Below are 22,429 nucleotides of genomic sequence, written 5' to 3' on the forward strand. Positions count from 1 at the left end.
ATTTAATGTGATGTGTAAACCTACTCATTGTTTTTAAAGGAATCTTAGTGGTACCAATGATCTTGAATATGAAGACGACAACAATGGAGCTACTGGAGTGTAGGGATTAAGGTGCTGGACAAGAACTGGGGAGACCCATGTCCAAGTCCCCTGCAGCACAGCAGCTCACTGGATGACTTTGGGCCAGTCACTCCCACTTGGACTTACCTCACAGGATTGTTCCCGCCGTGCAGAAAAATGGGAGAGCAGAACTCCTGAACAAAATTTGGGCTATAAATCTAACAGAAGTGAGTGAGTAAATAAATAAATAAATAATGGCAGCAAGCCCAAAGCACATTTATTTACAGCAACCTCCCCAGCCATGCTGTATGGATATTCTGAACATTACATTTCCAATAAATTTGGATGGTGCCAGCTTCAAGAAAGTTAAAAACTGAAAAGAAAGCATCATTGACTGCAGCCAGAATCAGCTCAAATTGCCATTACAAATCTTAAAGTTATTGTTTATAATAATAGTTCATGAAGTGCAACATTTTTGTCCAGAACATCAAGTCAATAATTGTTTCATATTGTTCTTGAACAAAAACAATGCAGTACCTTATGCTTAGTGAAAAATATCACTATTTTTAACCTACCTAGTGATAAAATATTAACATTTTTAAAGAGGTAGTATGTTTATCGATCTTCCTTTCCTCAACATACACACACACACACACTCTCTCTCTCTATATATATATATACATACATACACACAATATGGGTGGGTGGGTGTAAAACCTGCAGTAAATGAAAAAATCCTCAGAAAGCTCTTTAAGATGCTCCATACCATGATAAAGCCATTTGCTATTAAAGGAAAGCTTACATGTACAATAGCATTCAGTCATGAAAAGGAAACATTTTAAGTTTCTTACATTGATATGTACTGTATACATTTACTGTACTGAGTTTTATAACCACTGAACCTGTTGTCTGGGACTTCAGGAGCACTGGACTCCAACCATTTCTTGTGGAACACATCTGTCTATTTCTGAACAGCCAAGGGCCATGTAGATACTCACAGAGCTTCTGCAGGTGCTAATTAAAAGCTAGAAGAGTTTGGGGGAGGGGGAGTCTTCAAGGATGCCATCAAGCATTAGTTTTGGTGGGTAGGCAACAAAAGAAGTAACAACCCCCAAATTAAGAAAAGACAACATTCTCAAGATTCCAAACAGAGGCTCATCTAATTGTGTCAGTCAACAATCACCAATTGCACTGAACTTCACAAGAAACATAAGGTATATGTGGAGGAAGCTTGGGACAAAAGAAGCATGGAAAGACAACTGAGAATTGATGAACATCTTTTGCCCCAACCACAATAACCTGCGGTTTCAGATTTTGCTCTGGTTCCCATTACTTTAACTTCAGGTTAAAGCATAGAACACTACGAACTGGAAGGAATTAGTTAATTATTTTACTACATGCTACACTACTACTAATATCCAGACATATCTCTATGCATGAAATCTACAACAGCAGTTGAGGACATGAACTGTATTGTAATGTACAGGATTATTGTATATACTGAGCTCAAGTATGATCCTCAATGAATCTATTTTTCCTTAACTGAAAAAGGGAGTGTGTGGATAGAAGTTGGTCAAATGTTAATTCAACTTCTGAATAGTTGGAAGATTTTAATATTTAAATGTCATAACAGCTTGATACACACATTTAACAAAATTATGACTGATTCAGTCGTTGATAGAGAAGTTTACTATTAGAGCAAGGGACCATAAATAGCTTTCTTTAAAATAAAACTCTGAACACCTATCTATAATTTACATAATTCAGTAAAAATCTAGGAACTTATATTGCTGTTTTTGAGAAAGAAGAACAATAAAGAAAATCCTAATTCTTAAGGTCACAGAATAATTGTTATATACTGTAACGGAAACAGTGCAATGAGTTATCTTAACCATTCAAGGGAATATTGTAAAAAGTCTGCAGCTTGTTAACTTCAAGAAGGATGGCATGATTCAGAAAGGTGGCTTTCAACAGGTAATGTTGTTTCAGGGATATCTGTAACATATGAATTTCTCTGCCCTTTATCAGCCCTATAATTGAGGCCTTTCTGTGATCCTTGACCACTAACATCCATCTGCTGAATTTGTTTAACAAATAAGCCCTGTATGTCCCCTTCTTCACTGAAAGTGCCATCACAGAATACACATTCAATTAAGCAAATGAATTTACAAGCTACCACTATTCTGTCTTCCCACCCCCTTTCCCATGTTAGCCTGCCATTAAAATGCAAATACAATGGCCTCATTAGCTGACAAACAACAGCCCTGGCTTTCTTCAATACAGAGAGATTTCTCTTCATATTTTGAATATGTAACACTTACCCAAATCCCTGTCTTACATCACTTGCCATGTTGTGCTATTAGATTTTGTATCTGCATATGTCCATTGCTGGGGGGGGGGGGGACCCTCAAAATGAGATCATTAAGAGTGAATGTTCCTGTAAGCCTCACATCAGTTCCCTTCCTTCCTTCTCTCCAACCCCATAAACAAGTCACAAAAAGAATACTGTGCTGTCCCCATGTACTACATTTTTCTCTTGCTAAAGCTTACATGCTTGCAAATTAGCACTGGAGAAAACTTAGCTCAACTGAAACAATGTTATAAAGGCTTCCATTACATGTCCAAAGTATCACTGATGGGGTGACTGGAATTGTTTTTCATGCTAAAATGTATCCACCACGGAGCATTTCGCATCTGAATGGAACATTCGTCGCCAATATTATTTATCATCCTTGAGCTTGTCACAAGGCAATCATTTTTGAGGGATGCATGTTTCTGTGTTTTCTGCACCCCACATCGAAACACAGGCCAGCAGTTGTTATCACAAAATAGTAATAGCCATAATACAGATAATGGTGATGATACTGTTAAATGGGGGGGGGGAGCCCTAATGTTTCCAATTCTCTTCTTCTCTCCTAGGACGGCGCGTCAGTTTCCTTAAGCGCCCCTGACCTTGTAGTCCTCAAAACTCCACAACCCCCCCCCCTTTTCTTCCCCTCTACCACCTCCCCCCCCCCACCTTGCACTGCGCCTGTCTTTGTGTCTGCTTGTCACTCACCGGTAAACCAAAATGAGGGTGCAGTCATGAAAAACACAAAGCCAGAAGAGACGTTTATACATAAAAAATTCGCCCAGCCATCCCGCTCCTTTCCGCCCCAGCTAACAGAACGCCCGCACTTCTCTAGAAAGAGTTTGCTTTCGGCTGAAAGATCACAAATCCTCCACTCCAAAAAGGAGAGGGGTAAAGGATAGATTCGTAAAGTTTTATCCAGCTAACACAACCATTGATTTCTCTCCCCACGCCCCCCCCCCTCGCGCCCGCTTTCTTTTAAGCGACTATCCGAACTGCTCCCACTCGGGAGTCTCCAGAATAAAGCCAAAGCGACGGGGAAGTTCGCACGTGTGTGAACAAGGAACATGTATTTAAAGGGCGGAGGAAGGGAAAGAAGGCAAAAGAGGGAGAAGCGCAACTTAAATAAAACGAGGAACTTTCTTAAAATGACAGAGTGACTTCTCTGGAAACGGACGGAAATAATCAGCCACCCTCCGCTACTGCGGAGCACGGCTCAAAAGCAAAGTTCTCCAGGCGACGGCTGCGCACACAGAAACGGGGACGAGAGAACGCGCGAGCGAGCGAGCGAGGAGCCCCTTTCAAACCTTCGCTTTAAAAATCCCATTTGACAGCCATGTTCCAGCAGCACCTATAATTTTCTCTCCTCTCCTCTCCCCCCCCATTTGTACTTAGTATCGCAGGCACAAAGAGTTGAGTGGGGGGCTTCCCCTATTTTTTCCCCAAACGGTCTTTAAATAAAAGTCATGCCACAAAGCCCGGCGGGTAACGCAGGGAAGGGAGAGGCTGGAGAAGACAGGGTGGATGAGAGAGAGAGAGAAAGAAAGAACGTGAGAAGGGCTCTGACCTCCTTCGGCAGTCCCTCCGCCTCGCCGACTCCAGCCAAAGCAATCTGGTCTGCCTTCGATCCAATCCTAAAGGGCAGCCATCTTGCTTCCTTCTGCTCCTTTACGAAAGCAGACTTGCCTCCGCATCAATATTCATAAGGCCGTTTTGACGTCTGTTCTCTCATCACTCGATGAAGCCCCAGCGACGCTCCCACTGCCGGACGTGACTGCCATGAGAACGAGCTCCCAGACCCACCGGGGAGAGGAGAGCGAGGTGGAAGGGGACGGTCCGCGGCTTCTCCAGGCACCGGGACGGGCAGAGGCAGGCCTCCGCAACTGTCTCCTTGAAAAAAAAAAAAGAGCCCTTTCTGCTGGGCTTGCACATAGAAAGGCAAGGCTACTCCCCGGAAAATCTTTTTATTGGGATGGGGATTCTTTCACCCACTTGTCCCGTCCAGCGTTAGGGTGCACAGTAGGCTCTCCGAGTGCTGGAGGTGAGGGTTGCCTTAAAGCTGTGGAGTTTGCAAAGTTTAGGACGGGGAAGTCGCTTGGGAAGGGAGAAACGCCCGGGAGGGGACTGGTCTCCGATCACGAGCGCTGGCTGGCGCTCCAGCCGGGGGAGACAGTTGCAAACAAAGGGCTCAAAACAAGGAGCTGTCATTCCTAACAGATGTTGTTTCCTGGTGGGCGGGAGGGGTGCGGGGGAAACTCGCAGCCTCGCTCCCGGGTCCTTTAAGCAGGAGGAAGCTTTCACAATGGCTCGCTGCCTAGCGTCATCTCCCTCGCAAGCCCCGCCCGGCATTTTCCATAGTCAGCGCTCATTGGTGGCGAGAGTCTCCGGGAGACCTGGGGGTCTCTTTCAAAGGTTGCCTCGGAACTTCCCCAAAGTTGGCGAGGTCTCGCTCAGCGAGGGCACTTTCCGACTTAGCTGCGCCGGCTGAGTGACACACGCGTCCTTTTGTGCCTTTCCCTAACTACCCATGCCCCCGCCCCCAGTGCTCCTGCATTGAAAGCATATCTACCCGCAAAACTTTTTTTCCAGATCAGTCTTTCCAAACCAGGTTGATCTTCATCGAAAATCCAGCATGAATGCATTTCGGCGAATTTAATATTATAAAACCCGGAAAAATAGATTTGGGGGCAGGGGAGGGAAATCGAGGTTTAAGAATATTGTTTTTCATTGGGGAGAAAGTCCAGGTTGGTACAGAGAATGACAGGCCAATCCTAAAAGAAAATGGTATAGAGTAGAAAACTTGGTAAACCTGGGGTTCCATATTGCCAGCGGTCCTTGTTTAGAACTGCAAGTTGCTACTAAAAATTCCTTGGCAGTAACATACAGTTAATTAAAACTTTAAGGAGATAAAGAAAATGAAGTTATAAATATAGGTCAGACTGGAACACAAAATGTTACTGTTTTAATGCTTCTTTTATGGTTTGTTTTTATTATCTTCTTTTATGGTTTGTTTTATTATCTACCAAATCTAGCAGGAAAGTGGTACTGTATAGAGATATTCCAGTGAGAACATGGAAATAATGCAGTCATTTGAAAATAATTGGAAACTTTGTATAGACACAGTAGCATCGAAACAAAGTAATGAAAACATACATTGTAACTATGAATAACTGCTATTTTGAAAATTATTGATAAGTGGTTTTTTGAGATTTAATATATTTACAGCACAACCTCACGACTGCATATCTGGAAATAAACCAGACTCAACAAAGTGGGTCTTTTTTCTGAATAGATAGGTCTAAGGCAGCCTTTCTCAACCTTTTGGCCCTGGAGGAACCCTTGAAATATTTTTCAGGCCTCCGGCCCTGCACATTCAGGCTCAAATATAGGCCAGAAGTTACAAAATTATTGTATTTGTTTCATGGGTAGGCCTGTATATATGCATTAACAGTGTTCTTAAACTAAAAAAAATGAAACTTACTTCTTTAATGTGAAGTTGCCCGAAACTGAAATAATTTTTAAAATAAATTGTGATCTCCCAGGGAACCCCTAGTGACCTCACACAAAACCCTAGGGTTCCACGGAACCCTGGTTGAGAAACCCTAGTGACTATAGTCAAAACAAAAAAAACAGCAGAAAGACATTTTCTACAACACGTTGCAAGAATGTATCACCAATGGAGTTGAAAGCTGTTTTGAGTTTCAGCACTTTAATATGCACTCAGTGTCTTTCTCTTGTGCACATTTCACCAATTCTGTTCTCCTCCAGCCCTGTTGAACCTCCTCTCATCTATCTATTTCAAGGTAGAAGTATTTACTTCTGGAACACCCCAAAATGGCATAGTCCAGGAGGAGGTTCACATGGCCCAAATGGGGAATGGAATTGCTGAGTGTTCCATCTTTCTATAATTCATTGTCCATCAGTCTTGCTTCTATGTTTAATTGCCTTAGCCACTATTTCCCTCTGCCAAGGATGGACTATGAAGCCCAGGCAGCCTTCAAGTCCATCTTTTCTGCAGTGCCCTCAAGGAAGCAGTCAGTTTGATAGGCACTCTGGAGAGCTCCTTTGTTCATTTTTTGCATTGGTTAAAGTAGTGCTACAATTTTGCATCAAGAGATGGAAAAGACACCCTGAGAGGCTGTGTGTACTGCAGTGACAGAGACAGAGACAGCCTCGGTGGCTGCTTCATCCCACTGCTTCACAGTGAGGAAAACCTCTTCAGAACCATGGATTGCTTGGAGGAGAGGAGGAAGTGTAATGACAATCATCTTTTTTATTGCTAGAACATCTTGCACTGGCCCTGATCTTTCTTTTTTAATGTAACATCTTAGATTGCTAATTAGGCAACTGTATCTGTATTTCAGTTTTCTGTATTTATTTTCATTATATTTACTAAAATGATCATTAAAGTCACTTCTTCTTCACATTTGAAGCCTCTGCCAGCCCTGATCTCTGTCCTTCTGTGTTCTAACAGGTGGTTCTTGTCTGTCTGGAATATTCTTTGGCTTTCTTCCAGTTTGGAAAGAAGCCTATCCTTTCCTTGCCAATGTTTTTCCATCTATGCCATGACATATGCTGATCTTTTTTGTGCGTCTCTTCCCCACCATCCCATATCTACCAAAAGAAACAGCTGCTGATCTGTGTAGCCTGAAGTTCATTTTTTAAAAAATCACATGCTTCCTATAAAACATAAGATACAGTTTTGTTTTGCTATATAATTAAAAGAAATACAAACACACTCACCTGTTTTCTTTTCAGTGTTGAAAAGCAGATTGTAACTGCCTTCTTGAAATGCTTACTTTGTAGGTGTGGCCTGTCTATTTTTGAGAAGCTTCTTGCTATAGGCAACAACAAATCTTATTTCTTACAGGATTGATAAACCATTTCAGCCCAAATAGCAGATATTATTTCACAACGCAACTTAACCCTTGGATACAAAGTGTATGCCTTATGCTTTCCTGAAGTACCTTGACCTCCAGGTTGTTAGCTGACTCCACACATTTTGATTAATATTTCTACGTTTTCTTCCCACCACATCCTTAAGGACCCAGACATATTATAGGTGAATTACTTCATTTTTCACTCACTGAAGCTTATTCAGACCCTTACAATAAGAGTTCAGTCAAAAGTCTTTGCTGCTTACTTCCAAACAGCAGTCCTCTGGCAGGACTAATTTGGGTTTAGAGTGGCCCTACGCAGCTTACAATTTCTCTTGTTAACACAACATATAATGCATAGAAGCAACATACTATAGCAGAATGTAAACATGATCCAATCACATCCTTCCACATTTTGAATCATTCAGAAATGCTGACTATACAAGTGAAGATATTCTGTCCTCAGTATATTATAAGTATAAACAGGAAGTTGCCCCATGAATTAAACTGAAAAAAGGCCAATGTATCTTGTTAAACACACTCATCCTTCAAAATTTAAATGTATTTCCATTTTTTAAAATCACTGCCAAGAGTGATTTTTGTTAGACAGTTGTTAAATATGTCTGTCAGTATCTACTCATGCATCTACTTAGAAAGCCCTACTGAGTTCATGAGGATTGGCACTCAAGTAGGTGTGTGTAGGATCTCAGCCTAAACTAGTAAAAATTAATAATATGCAATGCATTTCTAATCTGCCTTCTTAGAAGTAATTGTGGAGCTTATATCCAGATAAGCACGCATAGGGCTACATCTTGAATTATGAGTTCTTTTCCTTAAATACAGACCAATTATTTGCTATTGAATTAACAATCAGCTTGCAAGATATAATATCAAATTAATCAGTAGAACTAATTCTATTAGTACGTTACAAATACATATAACAAATGTTATACCCCACCAGTTAAAAGCGAATAGCTTTATGCATCTCTGTAATGGTTAAACATGAAAACATTCACATATAATGAACACAAAAGCATTTGGTCTTTATCATTGGCTTAGCAACATCCCAGTTTCCCATAGACTTTATACATAGGGAAGAAAGAATCTAACTCTTCCTCTGAGACATGTCTTTTAGACTGCAGGTGGGGATTCTGTGACCTTCTAAATGGTGCAGAACAGCAGTTTCCAGTGTTCTTCATCCTTGGTCATATTATTCAACAGCCACTGGGTGGCCCCAGGTTTCTAAGTAAAATAAAATAAAAAACAAAATTGGAGTATCACACCACTTATGCCATTATTAAAGAGAAAGGTAATCAGTATCAACATCATGAGTTTTTCTCAAAGCTCAGGCTCCAACTGAATAGAACCTTATGTAGAGTCACCTTGTTCTACATGGAGCTTCCTGGTGTGCTGGACTTCAGTCCTTTAATCCCCAAAGGATTTTTTCATTTGGGGAGGACAAAAGAGAGATTTTCAAGCAATGTGATCTGTGGCTCTTGGTTAACATTCATATAAATACTGCAGGAATTGCAAAACTAGCAATGTTGAGTTCTTTGATCAGTTTTCCAGCTTTCCTTATCCAATGACCTTTACGTGTGTTGGAATACCCACCATCAGTTAAGATGCTGATTGGTGAATTGTAACTCAAAATATTTGTTGTATTCCACTTATGAACTGAGAAATAATACTGGTAATATATTTATGTTTGGATTAATAGAATCATTATGCTATTCCCTTTCAGCACAAGCAACATATGCAAAGTGCAGAAAAAGAGTAAGAAGTACTAGGTGGAAGAAATTAAAGGAGTTAAAACTAAATCTACTTTCTATCAGGACTAACCCAACATAGGTGTGTTTTGTTTTATGCTGTTGGATAAAATTTTAAGGATGTCTGGATTAGGTTTTTGACTGGTTTTTGTCTGTTCATTATGTTTTTATATTCCTGTTCACCTCTCAATATTATATTGGTTAAGATAGACAGCCATATAAATTTGTTCCATAAATAATAAAACAAATTAATGCAGAGTCATCCCATTGACCCTGTAGGCAAAAACTCTGCCAACTGAAAATGTTTTTCCATTCATAAACTCCTATTAGAAAAGTCTGGAAACGACTGTGAAACTTAGTTTGGTTCCTATTTACACCATGAGGTGTCAATCTGATATTCACTTAAGAGGAAAAGCAACATGGAACTAAATGCAACTTAAGTTTAAGTGGAAATATGGCATTCTTAGTATCTTAGCTATAAGGGTCAAACAGTAAATAGCATTCATCACATATTCTGATGCTGCATAGCTTTTTAAAAATGAAATAGCTGGCACAGTATTTTAAAAATTGGTCACTTATTTTCTGGATCATAGTTCCTACATTTCATTTGCAGAAAGGAGGCTTTGAATCTCTTAACTACTTTCTTTTATCAATACATCTTTTTCTCAACCCCGTATCAGGTTATCCAACAACAGTGTCACTTATTTTCGCACATCTGTCTGTCCATCTGTCTTCTCCTAAACTACCCTCCTGGCATGAATAAAAGAGGTTCATTATAATAGGAAAACTGAGAGGCAGGAAAAGGTAATAGACTGGGGAAAAGCCCAGTTGAATTCTACATGGCATTCTCACCATTTTTCTAAAATGCTGCCTTTCCCTTTGAAAACTCAGAGAAAAAGCATTGTTTTCATCTACTGGAGGCACCTGTTCCCTTGGGCATTATCAGCAAGTATACTAATACGTATTCATGTTTCAGTTCCATTTGTATGCCAGCAGAAAATGTCCTTCGATTGACCATACCGTGGTCATACAACTGTCCCAGCCATGTAATTCTGGTAGCTGGTAGGCTGAGTATCCACACCAATGGTAGCACTTCCAGGAGACAGCTGATGCTGCTTTGTAAATGCTTTGGGTACAGTAATGTCTGCGATAACTGGAAATCTCTTTAGAATTGTAGCAAGGGTAATAGGTCATCAAAGAATGAGATGTCATTTTGACCAGTGTCTCCCTGATGTTTCTACCAGCTCTTAAATGTGATTCAAAGTAAACAGAAAATGACTTAATGTAATTCGTTCTGGTCTAGGACATTTCATATTGCAGGTAAGATATTTAATATTGATGACATATTTTTGTTATTAGATTTTATTAACTGTGACACACCCTGAGGTTTCTGCTACATGGTAGGTTCTACAGCCAAACCAAATAAATGTTTGAATGGCAGAGATGGTACCCTGGTGTTCCATCTGTTATCCTGATTCATTGCTTCTCTTTTCTTTTGGTTTTGCCATTGTTGCTCATTCAACACAATCCACTGGGAAATTGATTGGTTCTTGGTTCTATCCCACACTAAAGCTGAAATGTGAAAAAATGAACTAGCACCAGTTGTCTTCTAGTTTTTTGTATTGTAACACAGCATGTTATTCTCGTGAATATATTTGCTTGACCTTAGAAGAGAAACAAGGCACACCCTACTGCAGTGAGAATGATAAGGCCTTGCCATATCTGTAATATGCTTTCTGTCCAGAAAACACTGGCTGTGCTGCTATTAACACAACATGCATCAATCATTTAGCAGGTTAAATTAAGCTCGCACAAAAACAACATGAATGAGAGAAACAAAAAAGAAATTCAGAGGTTAAAGACAAGACAGGAATGACGAGAGATGGATGATTCCCAAACCCTATTGAGAAACGGGATGGCGGGAAATTATCCTTGTCTAAAAGGAGACTCAGTGGGACTTCATAAAAGTTTGTTGACTTGTTTATACACCGTAAGTTACTTCGATTTTTGGGCTAGCACAAGGATAACATCTCTAGCCCAATGTTCAAAGGGCATAAAAGGGATGGTTCCTTTCACTGAATTTTTGGGAGGATGGCAATAGGGAGTTGCCATTTTCTCCTCCTTAAAAAATTAGAGAAAAGGCTGTGTCAAAAGCTTTCTGTAGGAATAAAAAAGCTCCCCAGCAGCTGAAAGGGGGCTAGGATGAATGCCAGTTAATTATTCTACCCCTTTTCTTATAGTTTTGTCTCTTCTCTCACAGAAGTGAGCACAAAGCATTGTCTTCTGTTTACTACAACTGAAAGTAAGAAAGCACCTGCTTACACTTAATTGTGAATGGTATAGCTTGCTGTTTGGTGCAAACAGCTTTTATACACGGCTTTCGGAACACCCTGTATTAGTATGTTTTAAATTTTGTAGTTTTCTTTGCTCCCCAAGTTAAGCTTGACTGCATTAATGCATCTATGTAGTCTTCTTGGAAACAATACCAAAGTGGTTTTCTACCATCTTCTTCTGGGTTTGTTTTTTACTGTCCAGGATAATATATAGCTCTAGGATTTTCTGATGGTCTCCCATCAAAAAACACCAAGCAGGTCTAAGCCTGTTTAGCTCTTCACAAAAGCACTCAAGGTCAGCTAGGTGCTTGCCACCTTTTCCTTATTTAAAAATATGCACAAAAATAACTTTATTGAGGAAATGGCCTGATACACAGTATATTAGGCAAAATTGTATTAAATATATATATTTGAAAGAAATGTATATTAATTTTTGTGCATGATTGTTTTTAAATCACAAATTAATGTGCAAATGGGATGGCATTAATTTTAGGTTGATAAAATTAGAAACCAAGTGCAGTTAAAAGGATTAGATTAATACATAGTTGGGAATTTACTTTCTTTACCTCCAATAATTTAAATGCAAGTTTGCTTTGTGAATATGGGAGCCACTGATTCATGCAGAATCCAGACTAAGCAATGGCTGCTCTGATTTAAGCAGTTTAATGCCTAAAAGTATCATGTCATGGCTCCTCTTTTATGAAAAGAAAAATGCATCTTAATTTAACCATGGGTTCACAGTTCTTGTGTTAACACGGCCCAAATCACATGATATTGGCCTCATAATATTTATATTTTTAGTAGGAACATTAATCAAACCTTCTTATGGAATTTGACTTTTTATGAAGAACTTCAGCTCTACTGAACTTGGGAATCAGCTGAGAGAATTATCTTACTGTAGATCGGAAGAAAGAAAGGCTTTAGATGTTAAGGAGTGGATTCAAGAGACGAGTTCTCTTTTAAAGATGTTTTTGAAATGAGCTTTTTCTTTAGAAATGAGAAGATGGATCATTATATTTTTGTGTGGTCAAAATTTAATAACATGTTAATGGGCTGGGCTTGCTCTATATTAGTATTCCTTTCTGGGACTTGGTATGTGAATCTTCTTTCCCCTTTTTTCTTTTATTCAAATGATCATAATAATGTTTTTTAATTATATAGTTGCTGTTGTGTTATCTTTTATCTTTGTTAATTCCACTTATAATATCTTTTTAAATCAAAATCTCTGCATAAAGAATGTGGTGTTATAATGTTATAACTTGTGTTAGTAATACTACTAATGGATGTCTTTCATATGTTGTATCTCATAGATTTGATTATTGTTATTATTGGAATGGTTATAATCATAACTGCTTTTATAATATCTTGGAATAAACCTTGTTGCCTACCTTGTAGAGTTCAGTTGTTACATCTGTTTGTTAATAATAATAATAAACCCCAATGCACTACAAGGATATTACTATGCTGCATTATTAACAGCCCCATTTCTTATGACTATAATTGTTTTTTAAGTTGAGCCTCAGATTTTTCAAAAATTATTTTCCCCATGTTTGCCTTTATTCATTTGATTAAACAGAGCAAAGAAAAAAGAACAAAGAGAATGAACAAAAAGAAAAAAGAAACAACATATATTTATAGTTATTCATAACTTATGAATCAGTTGCTCGTAGATGTAGCTTATTTTATATATGGAAAATTACACTGACATATGGTCATTCTTTCTTGAAAATTATACATATATGAGTATACACACACGAATGTACATATACATGCACACACACACACACAAATTTTTTGTTGCTGTTTTGCTCTAAAGCAGGGATTGGCAAACTTTTTCTGTAGAGGTCCAGATCTAGCCTCCCCTCTGCCTTTGCAGGCATGGCTGGCAGGTCTGCAGGCTAATGAGCATGGCAGCCACTGGATGGTGTTGGCCCCCCAGTGAGGAGAGCTGATAGGCTGCCGTCAGGGGAAGGAAAATTGAGAATGCCACTTTGGAGTAAAGATAGAATATAAATGTAACAAAAAAAAAAAAGTCCTGGAAAGTGATTGATCCACTACTGTGCAAAATGGTGGACCAAATTTCAGAAAGGTCAACACTCAATAATTTGGCCAGCTATTTCAAAGGACTTGTCTCCTCTTCTCTGTACCTCTTTTTCTCCTTATTTACATCCCTCTCAGATTTCACTCTCTGGTCTTATCCTCTTTTCCTGCAGATATCTCCCAATTAAAAGGTTGCTTGTCCTACTTCATTATTTCATTTTAGGGGGGAAAAAACCCTACCAATTAATAAAAGCTGGCAAGTTGCAAAGCAGAGTACCATCCTCTAGCATCAGCCTGAATTTTTTTCTAAGTATACTACATAGGCCTGCTAAGCAGTTTTGGGAAATAAAAATGGTGGTGTAGCTACAGGCCAGCCTTTTGGAAGTGTGTTCCATCTGTCCAAAATAAAAAATAAAATAAAACAAAATAAAATAAAATAAAATAAAATGAGAGCATTGAGGTGAGTATTAGAGGGTTCAGCATGGGGCAATCTTACCAGCTTGCCTTCTGGTCAATGGTAGCCATCAACCTAAAGAGTCCCTTAAAAGAGTCTTCGATGCCCTTGGTTTGTTGCCTTCTCAAGCCCTGCTCAAGCAATTTCTTAGGCCATTCTCTTTTGACCCTCTTTCCAGAAGTCCTTTGTGTAATCTTGCTCCGTTTCTGGATAGGAACAGTTCTTAGCCAATAGGTGCCAGAGTTCTCAATGACTGGCTGAATGTCCAGTCATTGTGCAGTTCATCAGTCATTTCTAGATTTTTCACTGTATAAAATCTTTTTATAAGGTTATAAGGGAGATGTGGGTGAAGCACTGAAATCCATCAGGTTGCTAAGCAATTTAACTCATCACTTGTATTCCACAATAATGAACAGTGTTTTTAATAATTAGATGCCTATTTTTTTTTCTTATAAGTGTACTGCCAAAGATGAGGTGTGTGAGAGGCAACAAATAAAATTTAAAAGATGGAATATTGCTTTACCATACATTATATATAGAAGGTTTTAAAAACCAAACTTAAGAAAAGACTTTTTTTTTAGCATACCTGCAAACACCCCTGATAGTCCTGCAGGATTGTGGGTCCAGCTAGGCAGCAGCACTTAGCTGGCCTTGGCTAATCTAGCAGCTAAATGGATTGGCCTGAATGGAGGAACCTCTGAGAAGTCCACGGCTGTAGGCTAAACTGGAATGATCAAGAAACATCCTGGACGAAGGCAGATGTATATCATGCCAATAAATTACATGGCTGGGACCATGTAAATCAGAAGGAGGAGAACTTGATGTGAAGGTAACTTGATAGGATTGTGCTCCAAGGAACCACGAAGGTTGTGATGTGGCTGAAGCAATACTTCATGTCATGGGAAGCTTCTCCCAGAATTATCTCACTAACTATAGCAATAGAAGCCCACAATATGTTTACTTCCTCCTAAGCTAAAGGCTGTTTTTGCCTACATGATGTAACTATAAACACGATCTTGGCAACTCTTCATCTAGTCTTTTGTGGCCAAAGACCTATTACTGCTATGCCCCAATGAAGAGTAATTTACGCTCCTCATTTCTGTTTATGCACACTGCTCAAAAGAACACTTTGCAACAGGCCGAATGTTTGCATCCTGGAACTATGGAGCTTTCCACTCCCCTAAGCAAACATTTCATATTCTCAAACATTGCATATAGCCACAGCTATTGGATTATTTAGCTAGAAGTAGTAACTTGCAGAAATTTGCAGGTCTGGTTTTTTTTGTCTTGCTTGCTTAAAATACTTTCTATTTGTTTGTCTGTTTGCCCTTCATTTTCTGATAACTGATGCAATTCACACTCATAGCCCAGATCCTCACACTTTCCATTCATGTAGCAGTCTACTTCACACACACACCATTCACACATTCAGTTCACTAGTTGAATAATATCACTGTAATAGTGTTGCCTGCTCTCTTTTGTGCATCTTTTGCATCAGTTAACTTTATCTGAACACCCATGTTCACAGATCTTCTCTAACCTCCTCAGTAGTTGGAAAGTTAATAAACATTCCATTAGAATTCAGGAAGCTGAGCCAATAGCTTAGGGAGGTCTCATTTCAATATATAGAAACCAGAAATTTTACAGATATCAATTAGCAATAGAGTTTGCAAAGTCTGCAGCTCATGTTTACCTGAGGAATAGTGAGAGGGGTATTATTTCTGTGTAATTTAAGAGAGATACTGACAAAAGTACTAAATCTCAGTAAACTGATTATTCAAACTGGGCTTAGTTTTGGGAACAGAATTTTAATATTAAAACATTAATATTAAATTGATATTAAATAAAATATTTCTGATAACTGACCATTCAGCATTTCTTAGTAAACAATAACTAAGAACCTTAATAATTTTAAAATCCAAAGTAGATTGAGTTCCTATTATATCATATTACTTTGTGTAAAATTATGTATATATTTAGATTTGTAAAAGTTTTGCGAAAAGATAACAAGGGCTCATTAGGAGATCCAGGAAATTGTAGGCCTGGTCAGTTTAACATCTATCTGAGGAAAATAGGGGAAACTGCTATTAAAATTAAAAATTACCAAACATTTGGAGATATAGGTCTTTCTTAAGGATACCCAACATGGCTTCACTAAGGGAAGATCCTGTCCAACTAATCTACTAGGATTTTTTCAGGATGTTAATAAACATGTGGATAAGTGCAAGCCAGTAGACATGATTTACTTAAGTTAAAAAAAAACTTTGAAAAAGTCCCTCATCAAAAACTTCTTAGTACGCTTAGCAACCATGGAATAAAAGGGCAGGTCCTATTGTAGATAAACAACTGGTTAAAGAATAGAAAACAAAGAGTAGGAGTAAATGGACATTTTTCACAATGGAGGGATAACAGGATCCTCTAGGGTTCTGTCCTAAGACCAGTACTTTTTACAATATTTATAAATGATCTGGAATTGGGTGTGACTAGTGGAACAGCCAGGTTTGCTGATCACACTACATTGTTCACAGTGGTAAAAATGCTCTGCAGATTGGAGGTGGGGGGGTTGAAATGGCAGATGTTATTCAACATGAGCAAGTGTAAAGTGATGCACATTGGTGCAAAAAATCCAAACTACTCATTCAAACTTATGGGATCAGAGCTAGCTGTGACTGATGAGGAAAGAGATCTTGGACTAATGATAAACAGTTCAATGAAATTGTACATCCACTGTAGAAAAGGTCGACAGCATGTTAGGGATAATAAGAAACGGTACTGAAAATAGAGATGCCAATATCATAAATCAATTGTACAACTGCATCTGGAATATTGTGTGCAGTTCTGGTCACCACACCTCAGAAAGGACATAGTGGTTCAGAGGAGGGCAGCTAAGATGATCAAGGGGCTGGAGCAGCTTCCCCATGAGGAAAGATTGCAACATTTGGAGCTTTTTAGTCTAGAAAGGAGGTAAATGAGAGGGGCATGATTGAGGTGTACAAAATTATGCATTGTGTGGATAAAGTGGACAAGGACAAGCTGTTTTCTCCTTCCCAAAATCCTAGAACCAGAAGTCACCCAATGAATTGAATCCTGGAAGAATCAGGACAGACAAAAGGAATTTTTTTTTTACACAATATGTAATTCACCTTTGGAGTTCGCTACCATGATATGCAGTGCCAGTTACCAGCTTGGCTAGCTTCAAAAAAAAAAAAAAAAAAAAGGGTGGGGGGCTTTGGAGCATTCCTTGAAGTTATGGGAATCAGTGATGGATTAGCAGTGTGACTGTCTCCAAAGGCCATCCGCTTGGAGACTAGTGGGCTTCACTGTGCAGTCGGTTGGCCACTGTGAGAACAGATTGCTGGATTAGATGGGCCAAGGATCCTCTAGGGCAGTGTTTCTCAACTTTGACATCTTTGAGACATGTGGACTTCAACTCTCTGAATTCCCCAGCCAGCAGGGGAATTAAAGTTGCCAAGGTTGAGAAACACTGCTCTAGGGCCCTGCTTATGTTCCTATGTTCTTATAGTGAGACTTTTGATAAAGTTTTCTGGATTGCCTAACAGTCACCTCCCAGCTTTGAAAAAGACTCAGAAAAAGAAAATTGATTTAATTAGTATTAATTATTCTTATCAATTCTTATAGTGTGATTTCAGGATGCATTCCTTACTGTTCAACACTTGTTTAATAAATGGATAATATATGCATTTGTAGCTAGAAATATTCACACAATACAGAATAAACAGTTTTTGGGGGTGCATGGGTAATTCTACAAACTTTCAGCTTACTCCAAGCATGCTCACTCCATCGTTCTTGTTTAATTATTAGAAGTAATGAGTGATGCTCATAGTTACATCAAATTATGCAATAAAAAAATGAAAACTATCTGAAATGTGTATGAAGAAAGAAAGAAAGAAAGAAAGAAAGAAAGAGAAAGAAAGAAAAAGAAAAAATACATGTAATTAGTCTAAATCCAATTAATTGCTAAATGTATTTGTGGCACCTACACCACCTAATTTTCAAGGGATTAATAGGGGACAGATGTCTCCATGGAGTCATATTTGTACAGCATTTATGATTCTCCCACTTCACAACAGATTTGCCACTATGAGCAATCTCTTTTCTGCTTTCTTCCAACTTTTACTGTCAAAGCCATTAGTCATTATTATTATTTTACCATGAATAAGCTAGGTTCCTATAACCAGGAAAACATATGCTAAAAATAAGGTATGGCAATCAAAGATCTTAATCTCACTCTACTACTTACTCTATAAGGAACCAATAAGTGACTTGTTTGAAGAGAGGTGAAATGTTATAGTCCCATTATTGTGAAATTAGTGAGTATAACGTACAGAATTAAGAGCATAGGAATGCTGTATTCTGAATTGTGCCTTCCTTAAATATAGATTAGTGTACTTTTAAAAATAGGTTCTTTCAAATAAAGGGTTAATAGAGCAACTGCTTTTTATTTTTATTGCTTTACCAGTTAAAACTATTTTTGGATTCTCCCTTCTCCTCTCTTTTTTTACAGCAATGTCACCTAAAATATTTAAGAGACTGTAGATAATGCAGATGATCAAAAATGATCTTTCACGTAAAGAAGATCAAAAACATGATCTAGTCTCACACACTTTCCTCTTTTGCCCATCCCTGTTTTAGACATTCAGTTTGAGTATGCTTATGATACTCAGTTATACAATGCCAGCCCAGGACAAGCCAGGGATGCTATAATCATTCTCATCCAGTGCTTGGAGCATATAAGGGTCTGGATTAGTCAAAACAAACTCAGATAAGATGGAGTTGTTTGTCAGTGATAGACCTGGCTCTGTAATGGTTCCAATCTTCCCTCTAGATAGAGTTACATGCTCCCCACAGGAGCAGGTCAATGATCCGGGGATCTTCTTTGACTTACAGCTCCTACTAGAACAACAGAGGAAGATTGATGCCAGGGGATTTGCCCAGTTTGGGTTGATTTGACCAGTTGCATGCCTATCTGCATCAAGACGCCCTGACTAAATCAAACCTGCCTTCTCACCTTGCATCTAGATTACTACAACTTACTCTACATGGGCAGCCTTTGAAGAAGACTCACAAGCTTCAGCTGGCCTGAAGTGCAGTAGCCTGTCTGCTAATTAGTGGTAGCAGATGCAGTCACCTAACCAATGCTGTGGTTGCCCTGGTTACTGATTTGCTTCTGGGTCCAATTCAAAGTACTAGTAACAATCTTTAAAACCCTACATGGCTTGGATCTCATGTACCTGCAAGATTACCTCTCCCATTCATATTTGTTCTGTGTCATCTGTTCTTGCAGGGAAGGTTTGCTTAGGTCTCCACTCCACATGAGATGAGATGGGAGAGTCCAATGACGTGCCTTCTCAAAGGATATCTCCACACTCGGGAATATTTCAGTTCCTGTAGTCTAGGCCAGCTTGAGCCTTGAAGCTCTTAGAAAGCTGCTGAAGATCAGGCTGTTGTGCAGAGTATTTGGGTTCTAATGGTTTATGTGTATTAGAGAGTTCTTTGATTTTTTTATACTACTGTATTTTTGATGGCTTGTAAAATATCTTGAATCTATGGAAATAGTCTATACATTTGTGAAACAAACAAACAAACAAATAAACAAACTACCATTCTTCCATGGATATTTAAATTTCATATTTGAATTAGCCTTTACTGAATGAGACTCATGCCTTTTTTAAAGGTACAGAATACATAAAGTATCACATTTGGATTGGATAACAATCCATTAGCGATTTCCCCTGATTTTCACTTGAAAGAGATTCTTTCTGCATATCAGTGCCAGCACAAATCAGCACAAATAATTGTTAACTCATTAGCAAAGACTGTGAAAGCCAGTTATCCTAATATTAAGCCTTCTGCCACTCTTCCTGGAATTGTTTGACTTGATTGCCTCCCTGTTACACTGACAATCTGTTTTCTGTTATCAGCAGATAGGCTGGCAGCCATTTAAATTCTCATTTAGAAAAATCCATCCCAGAAGGATGAATCACCAAAACCAATGATTTATACAGCGTAAAAAGAAAGAAAGTGCACAGCGTTGCTGAGGTTTTCCAGCCAAAAAGCAGCCAGCTGTGGGAGCAGGCCATTTGTTCCCTAAAGAACCTGAGACAGATTATTTTATATCTCCATGGAGGAACAATGCAACCTGCTCTCTTTCTATCGGATTTCTGCTGTCCCATTACACCATAGTTGAAAGATCTTAATAACACAATGGCTTTCTGTCTTGCCTTCCTCCCACGAAGTGCTCTATTGTTTGGCCCTCTCAGATGCATGGCATTGGTTTGATCAATGGATCTGTCAGATCTGAAGAGTCACTGCGCAAGGGGCTTTCTAATGCTCCTTCCAATTAACTGTACTGCTCTGTCTATTCCATAGCTGCAGCTAAACCTTCTTCTTCCTCTGCTCCATCACTCTTTCCTATCTCAAGCATACTGGTTGCTCTTCTCCAACCCTCAGTTTACCAGGCTTTCTGCTACATTCTGTAAGATTCCTTTGAAATGCATAGTCCTCACTTCTCCACAGTACCTAAAAGGAGCATAGAAAAAGAGTGCAAACTGGCCATGTACTGTATTTTATCGTAAGCACAGCAAGAGGTCTGACTCCTTCTCCAAGCATGTCCTCTTCTAGGGGACTCAGATGATTAACAAGCTTGTTGACTTGACTAGATGGCATGATGCTTAAGTAAACGCTCACTGGGACCCAAGGCCATATTCGGTAAAAGCTTCCCTTAAATGGAGAGAGGCCTCGAGGGTGCCACAGAATTTGGAGCTGTGATCAGTGTTTCCAACATTTTTATTAATTACATGAAGGACAAGGCAGAGGCAGTGCTTATTGGTTTCACAAGATGACACAATATTAAGTGGGGTGGATAGTTCACACCCTAAAAGACAGAAACAAAATTCAAAATGATTTTGATACGTTAAGGGGTTGAAAAAGTTTAACAAAAGCAAAGAAGCCCCTGAGCCGCAGCATGGCAAGCAGCCCCAGAACCGTGTGATTCTGGGGCTGCTTGCCACCCCACAAGGCAGGGTGCAGGACAGCCAAAAGGGCAGAGATGGGGGGAGATAGGTGGGCAGGGGAGTTGGAGGCAGTCCCTTACCTTGCTGAGGCTCAGGGCTGGGAGGGATCAAGCCTGGAATGGCTTGGATTGGGGTGGGTCCTTGGCTAATGACCAGTGGAATTCACTGAACGATGGCAACGGAGAGTGCCAGGATTGCTGTTGCTAAGTGATGCAGTCACATGACATCGCACTTTATGACTGCATCACTTAGCAATGGAAATTCCAGTCCCAATTGTGGTCATAAGTCGAGGACTACCTGTACACAGATCTGTCCATTAAGTAACCAGAGTTGAGCTTAATTTGAAAGGGACTTTTATTGTAATGGAACTAGATTGAATAACCTGTTAGGGATACTTTTCAAGATTTCTTAATGCTACTCTTTAGTTAATTAATGTTCAGAAAATGACTAATTAACTAAACCACAAGGGGGTCAGCTTGGTGTTAGCTTGGTATTTTGTGTGATTTGAGCTTTGTGGATTTGTGCTTTCTACCAAATCAGCCAGTTGTGATTGATTTATTCAATAAATCATGGTTAAGGGAGGAAGAACAGATGATGATTTTATTCTGGGACCATAAGCAGCCCATGAATATCCTTTTTCTGATTCCCCAAATTTGGTTTCCTTTTCTGCAAAACATAAAGGCAAGATATAAAGACACCTCTTGTTACCCTCCAAAGTTCCATCACCTCTTTCCCAAACTGGGCTTTGCTTTGTCCTCTTCTGAAGGATGGCCCTTGATGTGCCATGTAAAGCCTAGTGTAGCCTTTAAGCACTCCTGATTTAAGGCAATGTAGCTGTAATGCTCTGCCTCAGTGGTGGATCTGCATCCTCAGGAATATCATAGAGCTGTGCAAAACCTCTTTGCATTAATGAAGGTTTGAGCAAATCACCCCTCTTGGAGGCACTTGTGAGAGGGACGTGAAGCAACAACATTTGCAGCTTCCACAGAGCTAAGAATGCTGCTGGATGGTCACCTCAGACAAACAATATCAGTATACCCCCACTGCATGTCCAAACCACCCAAAATGGAGACCCCTTGGTGTGCACCAAAGGTCTTTCAGTCTGGGCATCTTTGGTTGCTGATGCCCACAGCATGCTCTGAAGCTACCCAGCCTGGAATTATTGCACTGCTTTTGTTGTTGATGATGATGATACCTTCTGGACTAAAAAATCGTCCAAAACAGAAGACTAAAAAATATGCACAAGATTCATATTCTGACAGATGAATATGTTGGAGCACATCTGCATAACATGTAATTGACATTACTTCCAAGGATACCTGTAACTGAGTTTGCCAATATACTTGGCAATTAAGAATGCAATCTTTCCAAATATTTTCTAATTCCTTTGGACCTTCTGTTAAATAAAAGCTAAGCCTATCAACCAAAAGGGTCTTTTTCATGTGCATAACATTCTCAAAATTTTATGAGAAGCCTAATGTAGCCTCAGCAAACCAGTTCTAGGCGCTATTTTTA

At 39.2% G+C, this 22,429-nt stretch overlaps 1 protein-coding gene across 1 annotated transcript in view; it reads right to left on the reverse strand.

The window, feature by feature from the left end:
- Positions 1-4,269, reverse strand: part of TET2 (tet methylcytosine dioxygenase 2) — a 79,334-nt gene extending 75,065 nt beyond the window's left edge. Inside the window, exon 1 of the mRNA XM_063310779.1 lies at positions 3,978-4,269. The gene's annotated coding sequence lies outside the window, so the exon portion shown is untranslated. The remainder of the gene's footprint in view (positions 1-3,977) is intronic.
- Between the last annotated feature and the right edge of the window lie 18,160 nt (positions 4,270-22,429).

This window comes from Candoia aspera, chromosome 8 (assembly GCF_035149785.1).
Source record: "Candoia aspera isolate rCanAsp1 chromosome 8, rCanAsp1.hap2, whole genome shotgun sequence".
Classification (NCBI taxonomy): domain Eukaryota; kingdom Metazoa; phylum Chordata; class Lepidosauria; order Squamata; family Boidae; genus Candoia; species Candoia aspera.